Source organism: Ambystoma mexicanum, chromosome 10 (assembly GCF_040938575.1).
Source record: "Ambystoma mexicanum isolate Mex_15411 chromosome 10, UKY_AmexF1_1, whole genome shotgun sequence".
In the NCBI taxonomy this organism is placed as follows: Eukaryota; Metazoa; Chordata; class Amphibia; order Caudata; family Ambystomatidae; genus Ambystoma; species Ambystoma mexicanum.
Window position 1 is genome coordinate 1179103677 of NC_090932.1, and position 14145 is coordinate 1179117821.

General features: G+C 42.4%; 2 protein-coding genes across 9 annotated transcripts in view; one reads left to right on the forward strand and one right to left on the reverse strand.

The window, feature by feature from the left end:
- The window catches only part of DUSP18 (dual specificity phosphatase 18), a 250281-nt gene that overhangs the window by 192825 nt on the left and 43311 nt on the right, over nt 1–14145 (forward strand). Inside the window, exons 1-2 of one of the 8 annotated variants that reach the window (XM_069619145.1) lie at nt 10281–10318; nt 10410–10470. The exons of 5 other annotated variants lie outside the window; for them this stretch is intronic. The gene's annotated coding sequence lies outside the window, so the exon portion shown is untranslated. Of the gene's footprint in view, nt 1–655; nt 754–10226; nt 10319–10409; nt 10471–14145 lie in introns of those variants that run through there. 2 more of the 8 variants (XM_069619148.1, XM_069619147.1) reach the window with 2 other exon arrangements.
- LOC138492147 (uncharacterized protein C5orf52-like) overlaps nt 1–14145 on the reverse strand; it is a 144516-nt gene that overhangs the window by 106985 nt on the left and 23386 nt on the right. The gene's annotated exons all lie outside the window — the stretch shown is intronic.

Genomic DNA, 14145 nt, shown 5'->3' on the forward strand with positions numbered 1-14145 from the left:
AAATTGGGTAATGTTGCAGTTAGTGTGTTTTTTTATGTAAGTTGGAGATTTGACATACGTGTTATTTTGTAGCTAGTTTGAATACATTTTAGTTTGCATCATGTAGAACATGACAAGCAACAATGTAATTGCAAATGTCATTGTGTGGGGTACAACATTGTACAACATTGTAGCGCATAGAAGTGGGTTGAGTTAAACTTGTGAAGTAGATACATGGGGACTTAGGATACATTTGTAGTTGGATTGCTATGGTCTTGAGTTCTGCCATGTTTACATACAAAGCCTTCTCAAAGATATCAGGCATATCGTAGTCTGAGCCTTTGGCCGCAGATTTTCGGGTTTGATGTGTAATGAGACCATGTGAAAGAGGATTGTGTTTAGATAGTTGTATCCAATGGTGTTAGAGAATATAGGCAATGTTTAGGTTTTTGTATAGGGGTTAGGCAATGGAAATATTAAGTTATAAGTGTTATGTATTCATTATGTAAATTGTCTGACCTTGTGTATTAAATCTGTAACTTTGTTGAACCAACAAGGAGTTGTTCGTTTTCAGTTTTACAAAGCTGTCTAACCCTTACATCTGTTTGCTTGTAATAAACTATTTTTTCCGGCAAACTGTACTGAGTTTTTTTTTTCTTATCAGGTTTTCGGCATACCCGATTACAAAATGGATGAGTTCTGTGACCATTTAGTCAAGTCAATACAAAAACTCAACTTCTGCCTGGGTTCCATTTAGTCGGACCGGTTTGTCAGGTTTGACTTGTAAATCCAACATGTTTTTTATTCTTATTTAAAAATCTGTTCTGGTAGATGATACGCATGCAGCTGAATGGATGTTCTTGGCAGGGAATGAATTTGTGAAAGACGTTTTTCAGTCAATCTATGTCCTCTGTAATCCAGGAAAGCACAAGTATCTCAGGACTGCTAGCGTAATTGTTCCCCTGGTAGCAGTCTCTTGGTTGGTTGGCTGATGAATCACCTTCTCTGGAAGCTCACTAGTGATGGATTCTCTGGGTTTTTCCAGTCCTTTGGCCAGTTTACATGTTGGATCTGAGCAGGTTTCCATTGGTCTAGGTGCTGGGCTTGATAATTTAAGTCACTGCTAACTTCTCTAGTGAGTTATGGTCCATACCACTGAGTCAGTAGCTTATTTTTGGATTTAGAGAGTAGGACGAGGACTTTGCCTTCCACATTGAATTTGCATAGTTGAGCTTGATTAGCGTGTAGATGTTTCTGCTTGTCTTGGTCTTGTTGCATATGCTGGTGCACATGTTCCCAGGCTGGGATTGTCCTCTTTTGTTTCCACTGTACAAATTGTGCTGAATGTAGGAATAGATGTTTTTGATGATCCCAGCTTTTTTTCAACATGTTGATGACATTGCAAGGTTTTCTTTCCTAAGCCTGCTCAGACTGAGATTCCTGTGGAGGCTTGTGGAATCTTTTAGACAGTGAACAGGGCTGTGCAGGCATCCCAGGTTTTCCCATCTTCATTTACCACCTTTCCCAGGAGCTACTTTAAGGTTAAATACATTTGGGAGATGTAAAGGCTGAATATTTCCGATCTCTTAACTTTCTCTATAATTGGGGGCATGGAGGAGCCCTGGTTCATAAGAATGTCATTAAAACTAACTGACCTTATAGTATCAAGTGTGTGAGAATGTGTTTTAGTATTTGCTTAGAAAATGTAATGTGTGCAGAGCCCCAAAGAATCAAGTTTTACGAGCAGATGTGCCCCTGTCCAGTATGTCTCTGCCACTTGAACGCATAGAAACAGTATGTTTATTTACCATGGGGCAGGCACAGCCACTAGGCTAAGGGATAAGGTGGATGCACTGGGGGAATATCCACTATACTGCTGCGGAGACCGTGCGGTTGGTGGTCCTTGACCCCCATGGGCCCATTCTTCAGCCTATCTACAGTGACAACCTCAGTGTGGCCATATATGTCAAATAATGATGCTCTATTAATCTTGGTTTCTTTTAAGGACTTTTTGTAGTAATGTTCCTATGCTGATGGTACTGGGAAAGGGGTGAAGGGTAATTCAACGTATTTATTTGATTTAGTTATAGTCCATTGGTTTGAGAAGCAGTCCTTCTAAATAGTGAAATCCATAGCTTAAAGGGAAAGGGAGGGTTGGGAGGGACTAGAAAGGGTATAATCAAGAAGGATGTAAGTTTAGCAATAGAATACAGTTGGGACATAATGTCAAACAAACTGGTAAACCACATAAAAGTCTTAATTTAGGATGCTGTAAACCATAGATAACCATAACTAGATTCAACACTCGAGGTTAGGGTGCTGAATACAGCTTCTAAAAGAGCTAAGGTTTTGAGACGTCTGAAATAACGAAGTGCATTGGTTCTCTCCATCCATCCAACACACGTTGGTAGAAGATTAATACATAATGCAAAGCAAACTATGTCCCCAGCAATAAGTGTCTCTGGGTAACTTGTAAGAGCTGACAGGTAGCAATATTCGTTATTAAAAACGTAATAGGTGCTGAAAAAAATGAAGCTATAGAGTGGATATATTTCCAGCAATTAAGTTAATATACAACCACTAATGCTATTATTGTTGATAGAGATTGTATGCATGTGTAATTTGGTCATTTTGCATACTGTGACAAGTTCCCTTCTGGATTGTAGCTGCTGGTAGTGCTTTGGTCTTTAGTGCTGGTTAGCCCCCCTACGTCTTTTACTGTGGCCTGTTGGGCTATCTCATGAAAACTATCACTCTCCTAATTTCCTTAGTTCCTGACCAACCCATAAAAATGACCAAAACACCTACTTTAACCCTCATAGGATCCAAATCCCTTTAGATTGAGGACTACACCGATGTCCATCAGGGAACTCATGCAAGTCTCTTTTCTGCAAGAAATGAATGCAGACACAAGAATCCTGTGGAAGCAACACCTTAGGCTCCCGCAGGTCTCCCTACTGCTTCTGCAGCCGCAACTTTTCAGTCAGAGAAACCAGTGTCCCCTAAGATCCAGGAACCCGGTGGGTCTGTGGAGCGCCTGAATGTTGGCACGAAAATCAGACAAGGCCACCACTTGTTTCCCAGTGCCCCAGGAGAACTAAGTTCCCCTAGTGATTTTTCACATCAACACATTTTACCCATTAAACTTTGTGTCAGTGACTGCAATGTAAAAACCAAGAGGGGAAAACGAGGCCGCTGTCACGACCCTTGCCCAAAACCCCCTCTGGCAAACCCATTGGCCAGGTGGAGTCAGGACTCGGGCCTCTAGAGCCTGGCATCCTCTTCAAACGCCCTCATGGGGCCAGTCCTGGCGCTACACCATGAAAAACAATGTGCTTGGGAACTACTTTATTGTATTGTCAGCCAACATGGAGGCAGCCACATAGCTTGGTTCCTAAGAACCAAGCTATGTGGTCTAGTGTTTTGGGTGTGGTAGCCTAGGGACTACTTTACCTGGACTATTTTGTTGGGGCTATTTAAACCACACCCGAGCAAGACAACACGCTTCGCGTTACTTTGCAGCTTGCAACGTGACGCTCACCGTGTCCAGCTATTCCCTCGAACCTTGGAGAAGCAGAACCTGCAAGGAGACAAAAGGAACATCATTAGCAGCAGCATCTTACCTGCAGTCTTCATCTTTAAACACTCGCAGCTACTGAGAACAGCTTCCTCGAAACTGCACGCCTCCCAGACAGAACGACCTGAAAGAGGAAGATAGAGATAGAGGCAACATTAAAGAAAGCAGTAGAGACATTTACAAATTACGAACTGCTCAAAAGGCTTAACTGGCTGGTCACCTCTCGGCTGGCACCACTCCGGACATTCCACTTGCGCTGAAGAACACTGCGACCTACAAGGAAGGAAAACACAGGTTAGCAAAGGCAAGACTTCGCAGCGCTGCGCATAGCGCTTACTTACCGCATCATAGCGCTCTTAATGCACCATCATTTACCAGCGGGGCTCAACCAAGCCAGTTCGCCGCGCTGAAGCTCTGCATACCTAAGGGAGAAAAAAGAGACATTTTAAACAAAAAAAGGCATGCAGGGTAGCAACAAAACTAAAGAACAGCAATAAGACCTACCTGAACAATATCAAACGGGCTGGCGTCAGTGAAGTAACTGGACTGCACTCGCCCATGAAAGACAACGCGCCCCTGCAAAGAAAGCAGGACGGAGAGCATGCCTAATTCTACCACAAGGTAAGGAGAGGGCGCCAGAGGGACTGAAATCATACGGGGGTGGAGGGAGGATACTTACCCCAGTCGGTCATTATTGAACACAGTCCTCCTGTATTTTCAGGCAGAACCTTCCCCGCAGACCACATCAGGGCAAAGCTGAGAAGCATACCAGCGAGTAACCCGGCTGGGTGGCGTCCCTGTGGATACCAGGTGAGCGTAACAGCCGCCCAATGGCATCCAACAAGGTTGCCTCCCTTCTTATAGCCTTTGGTTAATCTCTGGTACTTCCCCCACCCCCTTACTAGTGAGACGGTGAGAACCAATCCCCTGCCCCCTCTAAGATTCAGGTACAAGCCAATGGGCAGAGATTCAACTCAAGGGAGGAGCCAAGTGAAAATAAAAGGCCTGTCCACTCAGCCCAGTTTGTGGGTTGTTGGAATAGAGGAAGGACAACTTTTGGGGAGAGTTGACGAGTAGAAAGTGGAAGAGATGCAGACATTGGAGGAGGAGCCTGGAGGAGCAGGAAGTGGTGAAGGAGGAAAGGAGAGAAGGTTGCTGGGGAGAAGGAGCTGAAGCATGTTGGGAAAATATCAGGAGGAGGAGGGGGTGGCTTGTTGTAGGAAGTTGTGAGACATCAGAAACAAGAGATTTCAGGGAGGTGGAAAGTTATTGGAGGATGTCGGGGAAGTCCCTGCCGGAAGTTGAAAAGCTATTGGAGGTGGTAAATGGCGGTAGTTGGAGAGTTATTGGAGGTGGTGAGTGATCAAAAGGGTACTCTACAAATTGCAAACACATATGGAATTTGTGAGGAGTCAGAAATGAGTCTGACACAAGGTTACCATTTTTTTGGTTAAAGAATTTAATTGGCACAAAAAGGATTGGGAAAAGGCCTCTCTGGCCCTGCTCTAAGAGGAATCCCCCTACTTAAAACAAAAATCTAAGGATCTGTCCATGTCAGGATTTCAAAATCAAAACTGTCATTATGTCCAAATGTTCTATCCTGATCCTCGCACTACAAATCAATCTATAGGGTGGAAAGGGAACTGTCTTTAACCTGGTGATTGTAAAAAGAGTTCATAAAGGAAAATAGAATAGCTCCAACATAATAGTTCTCCAAGGTAAAAGAGCCCTTGTTCCAGAGGGTGGCTCTTCCTTTGTGTTTTTTCTCAAAAATGTTTCCCTGACACAAGTTTTTCAAGGCCAAAACCATATACTCCAGGGCGAAATTCCCTTCCCCTGGATTCTTTCGCAATGTCAGTGATTCGTGTCTTCCTTGCCCCACAACAATCCTGTTAGTTACAAAGCTACTTAGCCCTGTAGTTCCTTCTTTTAAAAGTTCCTTCTTATTCAGCAAACACAGTTCTATATCCTTTCTTGGGACTTCTTGTCGATTTGCAACTGACTGGTTTACTCACCTGTCAGGACTTCTTATATTCACGGTTCTTCTTTTACTTCCGCAATTGCATGCATCTCCTTTGGTATCGTACATCTGGTTGATTCAACGTTCGCTCTGGGTTCTCCCCATATTTGCATTCCATACTCTCATATAGGCTGTGGTCCTTATCTGCAATACGCCTTCTTGCTTTGCAATCAGTCTCTTTAATGTCTCTGGTTCTACGACTTTAATGTTTACAGTTTGTATTTGGCACGGTTGCCGAAACGCCCTTGGGTTCCCACTTTGCCTGGGTTGACTCACCGGTTCTGTATGCCGTCTTCGATCCTGTTTGCGCTTACACAGCCAAGCTTTGCCGCCTGTATTCCACTCTGGGCTGCTTCACATCTTTCTGGTTTCTTGCAGCTTCGCTTCAGCATGCCTATCTTGCTTCTGGTCCCGATTGGTGAAACACTGCTTTCTCTGGTTGCCAAATGCCCAGCAATGTTCCCTTGGATCCTGGCGTGTCTGCGGCAAGTTCTGCTCATGCAGCGTTCGTCTGCCTCCTTGTTGGAGAGCCCCTTGGTTATGCCACACTGGTTTATGCTTCCAGGCTCCACAGGCCTTGCAGAGAGGTGCAACACCTTGTACCAAACCGCAGCAGCCTTTTGCAGTTTATTTTCGATCTTTAAATTTCCCCATGCACAGGTGCATTCTGAAAACTGGTATGCTCATTGAGCTTGAGGCTCCTTCTGCTCTGCATCGTTCCCTTCTACCTCATCGTTCCAGTACTTGGGCAATTTTGGGAGATAGAGCCTATTGATAACTGATGCGATTTATTTGAAAAACAACTTGGTTCCAAATGATGAGCCAGTTTTATATGGAGGATATTTTTTTTTACATTACAACGCATAGGGTCGCACAGCCAAATATAAGTTAAAAATCATAGGAGAGAAAGCACACCCCCCTTTCTCTACTTTTTGGTTCCGAGAACCTCCCATCTAAATTGAGATGTATTTTAACTACTGTTACTATGCAACAAAATAATCAATTTCAATCACCCCCCCACCCCCAGCCCTTTCCCCTGCACTTATCACCTCTTCTTTGCACTTGCACAGTAGGATTGTTACATGGCCAATATAACTATCATTGTTGTTTTTTCATATGCCCCCTTTTCTGTTTTGTGGCACCTGGAAACACTTGTGTGCAGGTGCCATACAAATGCCCAATAAATAAATAATCCATCAGGAAACCCCCATTTTAATAATTTCTGCCACAACACCTGCTGATTAACTTTATCAAATGCAGTTGTCAAGTCAGGATATGCTACAACAATTCAGGGGACTTTGCGGTATGAAAGCCACATGTCGCAAACACTGCAGGACAAAACCATATAAAATAGTGTTCATACCCTTCCTAAATCCAGTTTGTTGTGTGGACAAGATTTCATTATCCTGCCCATGTTTTCAGCTCATTAAGTATTAGGGCATAATAAACTTTACTCGTAATCTCCATCAAAGCTATGGGCCTGTAATTGACTGGATTATCATGCCAGCCTTTTTTGTAGACTGATTTAATTTTCAAATGGGGCCATGTCTCAAGGCGATACAGATGCAAGACCTCGGATCAGTTCTAGCCCCAGTGCACTAGAATTTTAAGGGCAACAATGACATTTTGGATGTCTAATTTACGAAAATCGACCATCCAAGTAAGATGTATGTATGTCAATTCAGCAATCTTCCTGCCCAATCCTCACATACTTGCTTGTTATATAATCTATCCAAATATTTGTAGGAATTAAATTATCTCCCCAATAGCTACTGTAGCCCAAAGGCTCCCTGTATTCTATGTTTCCAAAGTACTAGGCATCTCCAATGATTGTTTACTTTCTTTACCTTTCTTGTGAGTTCTTATAGCTATGTTTGGCAGATTTTCAAAGTATAATTCTCTATCATCGTAGCTGTCATTTTTTTTTATCTGTCTCAATTCTTCACTTAAAATACTTTTACAGTTGGTAATAGCAGTGTCAAAACTAAGCCTATATTACTTGTTAGTAGCTTCACTTGACCGATCATCATCGAAATGTCTGCCCATTTAGATCTGGGAAAGGCTTGCTGTGGTAATCCAAAGGTTGGAATCACTTGTCAACTTGGATGGAATCATATGATGATTCATAATTTCTGTCATATATTTTATGTTTTTATGGACCATCTAACACTCTATTGTTGTTTTTCTGCAATGAGGAATGCTATTGTGTTTCAGAGCTTTCTATTCCTCACAAAAATCAGTAGCAAGGGGTACTCTCCATTTCCTCATATCAGTTGGTACTATGAGGCAGCAGAGCTTAGGCCACTATTAGACTGGTCAGAAGCAGTTATAGAAAGAAAAATACCTTGCTACACATAGAATTGCCTATTTCAAATAAAATAATCTTGTGATGTATGGTGGCTCCCTAAAACAGACTTTGCCCCCTTTATGCACTCTCCCACGTTCACTCGGGTAAGTCTGGAGGTATGGGTCAAGGTGATTTTTTGGAAAAAGCTGTACTGCCTTCCCGTCCCCGATTTCCTGATACATGGAAATCCTAATTTAACTCTGGCCAAAGGAAGTGGCAATTGGAGCCCTGGTGGAAGTGAAGTTCTGTTAAGATGTCAGATGTATTCAATAAGGCCATAAAACAATTGTTTTCCATATGACTCTGGGTGTCAAAAAGCATGCATTATGTGTAGGGCCAATAGTCCCAGCTGAAAAAATTTGCACAAATGTGCATTCCAAAAAAGGGCTGGATTGTGGGACTGTACAATGTTGTAATTCAAGACTGACAATATGCTGCAAGCATGCTAAACTGCATGCTGGAAGGCATCTGGAAATGATAGACTTGATGAATCCGGATTGGGCAAATATCTGTCGGAGAGCAAATCAATCGTCGAACCAATTATGCACTTTACATGTGGCAATATGACTTGATGAAATATATTAAGGTCTTCCCAACCTCTTAGATGATCGGTGAAAAGACTTGTAGGGATCGAAGAACATGTATATTAGCAGTTTACTGAGATTCTGCATGTCCATAATAAGGGAGATGAGGGAAATGGCAGTCCTATATGTCCCACTCAAGTGTAATGCATACTTCGGGGGTCTAGATCCAGGACCACCATGATGCTTGTGACTAGTGGGAGGTGGAAAAAGTTTAAAGTGAAGGTCCGTAAATGAATGCGCTTAATATGTGGGAACAGCCAAGCGCAGTGAGGGACCCTGAACCAAGCAATAGGGTTTCAGGGGTTGTCCCCCCGAGAATTTTTTAAAATAATGGGTTAAAATGGTGCATTTTAGAACACTTTCTGTGAAAAATTAGGTAAAAAAAGCCACACCGTTTGCAATCAGTTTTGAATAGTAGCACATACACTAACAGTGCACAATACCATTTTGCAACACATTTTCATGATGCCTTTTCCCACAACATATGCTAGTATATAAAACCTGTTCATGCTGGTTGTGCCCATACATGTCCATTAATGCTGCACCAATATATGCCAGTATTACCATATAAGTCCTCACGATGCCAGTAAAAAAATGTCATGCAACAGAAAGAAAGTATTTCCAGACTGGCTATACTAAGATAGGCCAGTGCATCATGCAGTCACACTTTTGTTCGCTTTTACCCTTGATGCAAAGTGCAAAATGCAGTGACAAAGAAAGAATATATGGCTAGACTAGAGCCCTCTATGTAAGCAAGTCTAGCCATGTAATGACACTCAACACGTTTGCTTTACCCTTTATGCCAAGTAAAAATGTCAGGCCAGCCTAAGAAAGCAAATGCAGGCTGGCACTACTAATGTAGGTCACTCTACCCAAGGAACAACCCTTATATTTGCTTTTCCCTTGATGCCAAGTAAAAGCTGCCTTGCCACATTGAGAAGGTATATGCTGACTGACACTAGTAGTGCCAGTTTGCATAGACTTTCTTAATGTGGCATGGGATTTTTTACTTGGCATCAAGGGTACAGAAGACATAAGTGTTATTACCTGGCTAGAGTGGCATACATAGAGTATAATCTGAATCAATCTCAAGGTGAATATTCTTCACCTAATCACGACTTTAGTGATCACAGTTGAGAAACGTGAATGTTGAGCGAAAAAGGGTGCATGAGCTAACCTGAATGCACAAGAATATACATACATATCTAAATAGCTTTAACAGATGTTTGCGCAACCAGAATGAGTCATTTTAACTCACTTTTAAGCTGAAAGAAGACATCATACGCACATATATAACACTCTAGTTAATGATTGTGTTATCATATCATCATAACTTGAATCACTCTCATAGTGAATAATCTTCACCTAATCACGAACCAATGTGCATAAATTAGCAGTCAAATTCTTATCTTGCCAGTTACATGCAATTTTACATTAGTGTAATTTATACACACAATTATACGACACACATCCAAGAGAAGGACTAATTTAGATCGTACCACATCTAATTATTAAATGTGATACATCATCAAGAGCAAGCGTGCATTTTTCTGCTAATACAGGAATTTCAAGTAATGCAGGTTGTACCGCTTAGAATGGGCAACCAAACATTAATTTCACACAAGCACGGTAGTGCTCGAATTCATCACAAAGCTGCCCCTTCCAAGATGGCCAACGCAACTGGTTGCGAGCAGCCATCTTGATACATAGCGTAGCTATGACGACGGACGAACACTGAAATGCAACACGATTGCCGCGGCAGCTTGGTGCGCAGTGGAAGAAATTACAGATACAGCAATCCAGTAGAGACAGTAAGCACACGATTGTGGTCATAGAAATATAATCCTGACATTGATAGATTACTAAATGTTTACGAACCTTAATGGTATCGTTTACTTTCAGAATGAATTGTGTGAACGCTGCAAACTGCGCGATTCTAAGCAGGGCAACCCCCTGCATACAGGTCAGTGAAGTTGACACAGTGAATGGGCACACAAGCACATATAAAAATAGGGAAGAAGGATGAAAATACAAATCGCACAGAAATACTGTAATTGAAAGACCCTGCATGCCAAGATCACGCTTGGTAATAGGTGAATCAAGAAATTGGTAGCATTTCACGTGAAGTGTAACTGCTTATAACAAGTTGAAATGTATAATTAAGGGCTCATGAGACAAAGAGATTGAGACACTGGAAAGTGGTGTAATAAGCATTCAATTGAGTAGTGACTACCTTTTACATAACTTATTTTGATCATATCAATGTGCTTTTCTTGATGTTTTCTTTGTTTTCCCCTATGTGTTATTGTGTCTCTCAAATGTGGGTACCCTGTCTCTAAAATGTTACATGATGTTGCTTAAATTGTGATTATGGTATAAATTGCACAGTACAGTATTGAGACAAGACTGGACTCTGATGAAGGATCTAATCCGAAATGCATTGGCCATACAGTCCTGGTTTGCTCAAAATTTTGTCATAGCCAAATTGGTGATGATTAACCAATAATTTAAAGAAGCTAAGGAATAAAAACACGTTTATTTGAAAAATCATTCAGAAGTTTCTAAGACATTATTTTGAAAGTACGTCAAGAAATAACTAACCCCTAGTGGGCAAAGCAGGTGTGCGACCCACACCGAAGTCTATTGAGCTTAGGTCTCTTTCATTTTCAGTCATTTATGTGCCCAGCACGGTGGCACTACATAGTGGGCTGCACACTACTAATTATAATTAAACTCAAGATTAAGCAAAACAGCACAAAAGAACAGAACCATCCAAAACGAGCTGTGCCCTCTCTCCAACCAATGGCCATACATACAGTATAGCCCACTCTAGCCAGGTAATAACACTTTCTTTACCCTTGATGCACAGCTACTATGCATCAAGGTTAAAGCAAAGATGCATGTTTCTACCTGGGTAGATAGCCTACAGTGAATCATACATCAAGGGTAAAGCAATGTGTGTTTCTGCTCCCACACCTAAATTTAGTGGCTCCGCTCCTCAGGGCTCCTAAATCTAGGGGTGGGGGTTGCTCTGAACATGGTATATATATATATATATGTATTTTTTTTTTACATTCAATGTCGGCCAGTCTAGCAACGTGACATTGCTTCACTTACCGCATTGCTTTACCCCTGATGCACAGTACAATGCTGTTCCCTGAGCAGCACCCACCCCTAAATTTAGGTACCCCGCTGTGCGAGGACGCTAAATTCAGGGGTCAAAATGCCAGTTCCTTTACGCGGATAGGTGTTTTTCTTAATAGAAAGTGGTCTCAGCCAAAATCTCACAATTGCCCTGTATTGAAGGCAAGACAGCCGAAAATGGAAAAGATATTCCATGTCTCCCAATTAACACCATCATTGTGGCTTAGTTCTATCTGTCCATGCCTTTAGTCCATAACCAAGCCTTAAAACATTCAAACAAACAGCCAAATTAGCATATCTAACTCCAGGGGGCATATTATGTTTTAGATAGTGCTCCTGGATTCCTTTGTTTTTCACCTTGCCATAGAACCGCAGGTAAGTGTTGCTGCAGGTGCCTTCAAAGATAGGCGCATACATACCGAAGTAGTTGCAGCGGCTACCACTCAATTGTGGTATAGGTTATGTCATGTGTCTTCTATTCTGCATACTTCACCATCGTAGTGATCACTGAGCAATGTCAGTGTAGAAACGAATTGTAACCCCTCCCAGGGTGGCAGCCAGACTGTAGTCTGTGGGTGTGAAACAAAAATGGGCCAAAGGGAGGAGTGGAAAAAGTGAAGGAGTCCCTAACTTGTAGATTTAACTCAACATGCAGGGTAATTCGTTTTTAGTGTTTTGACCATAAGAAAATGTAATCAAAAGAATGCCGGCAGAAATTTTATGGAGACCATTACTAATATGGTTGAGGGTATTGCATCAAGTCCTGCATGCATGCATTTTTCATAAAGATCCTCCAATCAATGTTGTGAGAAGCTCTATATATCTATAAACATAATTCCCACAAGAAGCAAATCAACACCTTACCTAATGCAACTTGCCTACCACAAAACTACAACTTTTATATAGTCTTAATGCTACCCATCGATATATGAACTCTGCGCCCATCCAACTTTGACATAACCACAGGCTAACCTTATGACAGAAACAGGAAACCCACTATTTAAAATTATATTTTCAAATTTCGTTATCCCACACTCGCAGCTTTAGCACCAACAACTCTACTGGGTTCTGTGAGAAACCTGAGGGTATTCTCCAAGTAAAACCTCTAGAATCCCTTATTCAGGTGGCCAGGACACAGCAATTACTGTTGATCCTGTTCCTGGGGGTGGCCCAGTGAGGGAGGATCACCTGGGTAAGGGAACCGAGGGTTGGGCTTGGGGTAATACCCCAGGTGAGACGCCATATGTTACCAGAGAAGACTAGGATGGAGAGATCCCTGAGACCTTTGTGGGCTGTGCCACAGTTGGCCCCCTTTCTCCTATAAAATCTCCCATATTAAAATCTACCAAAAAAAACCCATCTGGAAAATCCCCGAAATACATGAACCCTACTAGAGCAGAAAACCACAATTCCCAGAAACCCTGCTTTCCTGCTTTCTACCTGAAAACTATCAACCATTCTTTGCACATCCTTCTGGTTGTTCTTTTCCAAACAGCCAGTCTACCCTGACAAAACACTACCAGTCCCAGAATCCCCTTTTTCCATGTTACGATCCATTATTCCTGTATGCCTCATGAACCCAAACAATCCTGTCCCTCTAATTATCATTTTGCAAACTCCCCGTCAATTGTGACATACAGCTACCATTCTCACAAACCCTACAGAACCTACCCTTTTGAGATTCCCACAAACCCCAATATGAGGATTCTTCCTTCATGCAACACCTCTTTCCCTTCCGACCCTGTAGAATACACTGGGTCGGAAGGGAAAGACCTTCTTTTTCTGACACAAATACGTTTTCCCGACATAACACCAGGACTGTTTACCTGACATGTCTCAATAGAAGGGTCAGGCATGGGCAAAGAAAGTACAGCAGACAGCACAACGAGGCAGCTACCACGCAGAAGTTCAAAAGAAGGAGAAAGGTGGCAGGAAGTGAGTGGGCAGCGAGAGAAGTGACCTTGCCCTTTTTGTCCCAGGCCTGCAGAGCCTATGTGCAAGAGAGCCTTAGACCACGACAATAGCACAAGTGTCCTGCAGCAGATGGTAATGGTACACAGAGCAAACCTATGCCGATAAGCACAAGTGAGGGAAGCTCCCGCACCTGTGGTACCGGCCTTGACTTCAGAAAGGCAATAGCCAAGCGGTTCAACACAGCCAGTGAGTCAAGGGGAAAACCGATGAGAACCTGACTATAATGAGTGAGAATCGCAAAGTGGCAAGTTTTGAACCAAAGCTGATGAATTTTGACTGAACTGTTAAAAGTGTGAAGGGGAGACCATCTACAGAGGGAAAGCGGCACCATGTGGGCGCTAACTCGAGAGATTCTGGTTGAGCTCCATATGAGAGAAACTACAAGTACCAGAAGGCTGTAGGAGGGCCGACGAAATAGGTCAAACTGGTCATACAGAGGGTCAAGCAAAATCCCTATATAAATGACTTTGATCTACAATCGCTGTGAAAGGAAGGAAAGTGAATCCCAACGATATTGGAC